The sequence below is a fragment of the Drosophila busckii genome, chromosome 2R (genome assembly GCF_011750605.1).
Source record: "Drosophila busckii strain San Diego stock center, stock number 13000-0081.31 chromosome 2R, ASM1175060v1, whole genome shotgun sequence".
Taxonomy (NCBI): Eukaryota; Metazoa; Arthropoda; class Insecta; order Diptera; family Drosophilidae; genus Drosophila; species Drosophila busckii.
The window spans coordinates 23,575,997-23,581,538 of NC_046605.1; positions in this window are offsets into that span (position 1 = coordinate 23,575,997).

Consider the following 5,542-nt stretch of genomic DNA (forward strand, 5'->3'; position numbering starts at 1 on the left):
AGATATTTTTGTAGTCCATTGGCTGCTTTTATGTGACAGTTGGAATTGTATATAACTGCGATGTCATCTGCATAGGTCGCAATAAGTGCCTTGGAGGGAGCTATCATATGTTGACAGTTGGGGCTGGGTATACAGTATACAGTTTACAGCGAGTAGAGCAGAGGTCCAAGAACACTGCCCTGTGGTACTCCTGCTCTCATTATATAATTATTTGAATATGTGTCCCTTACTTTGACTTTAAATTCACGTTCTTCGAGATATGTTCTTAATATACCATAATATACCTAATATACCATGTGGCCGGTAGTAAGTGCTTAATTTTGGACGGTAAGCCATCATGCCACACCCTGTCGAAGACTTGCTGCATATCAATAAAGACTGCGTTGGAGTATTCCATATCATCAAAGCCCTGCAGTATGTGCTTCACCAATCTGTGGACTTGTTCTACAGTGCCATGTCCTCTCGAAAGCCAAATTGATGATCTGGCAAGATACTGTTTTGTCGCATAATGTCAGAAATTCGGTTGGCAATGAGTCTCTCCCACAGTTTAGACAGAGAAGGTAAGAGACTTATTGGACGATATGACTCCGGATCAGCCTCCGGCTTGCCGGGCTTGTGTATCATTCACCAATCTGTGGACTTGTTCTATAGTGCCATGTCCCTCTCGAAAGCCAAATTGATGATCTGGCAAGATACTGTTTTGTCGCATAATGTCAGAAATTCGGTGGTCGCCAGTTTCTTTGGCCGAGTGGGTCATGTGGCCACGATTCCTCTTGAGCAACAAAGGAGGGTCAATTCTAAGTGGTACACCACTATTTGTTTGCCGTAAGTCATCGGAAAAATTTGTAAAACCAACCGCCTAAGACGAATCATTCTTCATCATAGCAGTGCGAGCTCTCACACATCTCATCAAACAAGTGAATTTTTCAGCAGTTAAAACATTGAATTGATATCTTCCACCAATCCTGACTTGGCACCCAATGACTTCTTCTTGTTTCCGAATATCAAAGGTAAGCTGCGTGGACAACGAATTAAGAATGGCAAAGAAGCAGTTAAAGCGTTCAAAAACCACGTTTTAGAGGTGTCTCAGGAGGACTATTTTGAAAGAATGCAAAAGTGCATTAATCATCAAGGGGAATATTTTGAAAAACAATAAATCCTTTTTTTTATTTAATAATGTTTGTTATTTGCTATTCCCGAAATATAAATAGTGACCCTCGTATCAGTTCCCAGCATTTTAGTAAGGACCTTTCATTGCTGTCGCTGCACATTGACGTTATGCTACTGTCAGAAACACATCTGACGAACATATAACTTCAATTTACGAAGCGTAACATTCTACGCAACAAACCATCCCGATGGTAAGGCATACGATGGGACTGGTACCCTGATTAGAAACCGTATTAAGCAACACTGCTACAAGAAGCGTGGAGAAAATTATATACAACAACAACCAACTTACTCTAGCCGCAGTATATGTATTACCTTCCTCGTTTCTCTACAACTGAAAGAGAATTCATTCGATTCACTAGAAGACCATTTCTTAGCCAATAGCCTTCACTGGCTTATCAACGCTTGCCAGTCGCTTGTCTTAGTCTTGAATATAAGGTCCTACTATACAATTCCGTACCTCTGGCTTCCAATTATGTGGAAACGCCTGCAACAGTAATCTTTATCCCAATCAAGTTTTGACTCCCAGAGACGTAGCAAAATATTTTTGCCTTTACCACCGCTGAGGCAAATAATCCTAAAGGGAAGATCTGTGCCAGCTCCTATTTTCATTATTTTTATTTCATCCTCCTAGCCCGCAAATCACCAAAAACTATTTACATCTACAATATTTAACGGCAATATATAATCTCAAAAAAAAAATTACAAAAACGCTTTGTCATATTCTTGCCCCTGAATTTCAAAAGGAATCGATAAGTAATTATTTATATTTAAATTTTTTAGTATAGACACCGGGATGCGTTTCCTGACGCGTCACACAAGTTGCTACAGCTAAAAAGGAGCTCTGAATAGTTGGCTATTTTGTGTATATGTGTTTCTAAATGTGCTTGCTGCGATGCCCAAAGTGTATATAAAAGTTCGTTACGCCCAACTTTAATGCATCCACTTGCTTAGCAAGCACCTAGATATCGGGATGCGATTGCTGAAGCGTCATACAAGTTGCTACAGCAAAAACGAGCTCTGAATAGTTGGCTATTTTGTGTATGTGTTTCTAAATGTGCTTGCTGCGATGCCCAAAGTGTATATAAAAGTTGGTTACGTCCAACTTTAATGCATCCACTTGCTTAGCATGCACTTAAGTAGGGACAGCAGCTTCTTGTTGAACTTTAAAAGGATATTTTTTTCAAATAGTGTCTAAGAAACCATATATTCAAATATTAGTTGAATTTAAACTGCCTACTACATACTTTTTACAACATTAAAATACACATTATTTTCCATTCCTTTGGATTTTAATACTACTTTTACTTTTAAAACTTTTTAATTGGGTTTGGCTACATTTTAGTTCCATTAAATAACCTTAAGTAGGTCCCCAGTATCAGGACAGAAATGAAATTTAGAACATAATTGTTCTCTGCGGTTGGTGAACAATAGAACAGCATGACACTAAACACAAAATCAATTAGGGACAATAGCAATTACGAAATAATGAGCAAGAATGATGTCACGGAAATGTTGCAACAAACAAATATAGTACACATTAATTACAATATACGGGAAGCGTTCTATGCAAATTTACATGCAATATATTGAAGGCCATTAAAGAGCAGTAGAGAGAGCAGCAGCAAATTCACTTTGGACTAGGTATCGCAACAAAAACGCATGCACTCAAAAACACATACATATAAAACAGCCTACGCGTCACAGCTCGTTTTCGCTGTAGCGTCAGCAACGACGCCGCCGCTGCGTCGGCAGCAAGTGCACCCCGCCGTCTATATTAAAAATTGAAATGTGAATAATTCTAAGTTATTTATCCGATCGATTTGAATCACAATCGGTCGAAAACATGACTAAGGCAATTTTGTGATTTATTTCAGATTTTTAAAAGATTTTTGTACTGCCTTATATATGGTTTTTTTCGATTTGCGGGGGAGGGGGAGGATATAAAAAAACAATAAAATACGAAAATTAAATTTAGCAACATTTTATTAAACTATAATATTTTTTCTTTCAGTTGCTGGGAAACACGACTCATACAGACGGACGGCACGGGGACAGACGGACATGGCATATATCACTCAGCTCATCGAGCTGATCAAAAATATAAATACTTTATGGGGTCTGCCACGCCTCCTTCTTCCCGTTGCATAAATTTGAGCAACTTCAAAATTCCCTTTTTCCATTTTTTACAAAAATGTCAAAGTGTATAAAAATAACGGCGATGACGGAAAACATAGCTGCAGTTAAAAGGCATAAAGTTCACGGCTTTGCACACCAAAATACATATGCTCATAAATTTCCCTGAGGTCTAAGTCATGTTTGGTCAGCATATGTTATTATCTGCAGCATATTTATGCCTAGCGGGCAAATTTTACAACGCTATGTTAAGATTTGTGTTTGTGTAAGATTTAAGATTGTTAAGATTTCCCTCAAAAAGCTAAAAATTGGAACATAATGATTCACAAGTTCTTATCGAGTAACTAATTATAAACTAACTAACTAATTTTAAAAAATGATCAAAAGTTCTAAAATTCATTTCTGTTTTATATATTTTTGTCATTGTGTGGCACCAATAAGTATACATATTTGTACATAGAGGTTACGCGGCATATAAGATACAAAATTGTGTGGCGGGTGTTCCAGCCTGAAACCTACCTGTTTGTTTGTTTTGTAAAAGGTAGCATCCAATACATACACTGGCTACATTTGGTCGGCGCAACTGGTACTTGAACCAGTTGGACTACGGAGAGGGAATTCCTTCGTTGCGCACTATTGAAGACTAAAGTCACTGCGATAGCTTCTACTGGGTGCGATGGTAGAATGAGAACACAGTTGTTTATTGTTTAAACTGATACTGAGTCTGATTTTATATTGGAAAGGTATCAATATTTATACATAATAAAAGCTTAGTCAATAGTTGTGCAATTATAATTTGTGTGTCAATGAGTGTATTAATTGGTTGTGGGTCATTGTAACGCAGCATAATTGGCATACTGCCGAGTTGACTGATCGACTGTTGTTGGCCCATAATGTATGGTCAGCATATTGTGTACGATCAGCAATATTCTGTTGCTTACCAATGGTTGACCTGGGCTGGCAAAAACCCTCCAACTGAACCGTCCCCGAGGTTGCCGGCTGGGCAATGGTCATCGTAGTGCCTTGGAGCAAAGGCCAACCTGCGCGATGTACCCGGACACTACGGTGTCTAGCTTAGGTTTAGCGGCAACGTACACTGATGGTGGGGGGTGCCTGGCGGTAGGCCTAAAACGCTATGGGTGATTCCCGGAAACAAAATACATAATCAAAATGGAAGGCCGTAAAGATGAATCCAGGGCTGGGAAGTCAACCCAAATGTCGGTGGGAGCAGCGGCTGGAAGGGGGGGGGGGGGGAGAAATCCCCCCACCTCTAGCATGCGTCATGGCATGGTCTCTAGCAGGCTAGTTAGTTGCAAGTTACTGCAAAACTGAACGCAGTACCGCCGTCGATACAGTCGTGGGCAGCAAAGATCAATCAGGCACTGGCACCTCAAAGAAGCACAGGCCTGTGAGATCAAAAGCGGCCAATAAGGCCAAGTCTAAGTACAAAGCCGCAAGATAAGCAACCGGCTCAAGAAAAGTGCCTACCTCACCCCTGAGGAGAGGAGCCATCTGGCCTGGGCTGAATATCAAATAAAAAATAGCAGCAATTATTTCACAGAAAAGCCGTGGCAACAAGTCAGGACCAACAACAAAAAAAGACGAGCAAGCTGAAAAACGCCAGCTCTCAACGGAGTCTGAGAATATGGGTGCGCCGTCAGGCAAACGCAAAAACTCCCAGTGCACAAAAAACGCTCCAGGAATCCAACTGCCAGCGAAATAGCTAAACGGCACCTAGTGGTGGCGTTCATAGACAGAGCCGACCCGGAGGGAAAGATGTCGGCAGAGCAGTGGCAAAAGACCGAGGCGAGTCTTCTGGATGCTCTGCTGGCTACCATGGAGCAAGGGTGTGCTGCGCCTACATCTTTTGATGGGGCGGGGTGGTTCCGTGTCGTGAAAATCCTAAGCTGTAAACATGACAACACCCTAAAATGGGTCACAGAAACAGTGAAAAAAATGCAGTCCCCATGGGAGGGTGCTAAGCTGGAGGTGGTGGACAGATCAGATCGGAAAGGTGGCCGAGGATCTGGTGATACAAAAAGTTGTATGTATGTACGGCAAGATGGCGTGGGGCGTAGGCAGCCTATACCTGCGCCTCAAGAAACGCCACCCGGACGATGGAAACACGAATACTCTCGAGACAGAAGAGGTGGAGTGAGATCTTGGTTTGACGATCAAGGCCATCGATAACCTAGATATGCAGGACACGACATCCTTTGTCGAGTCTCACGCAGAC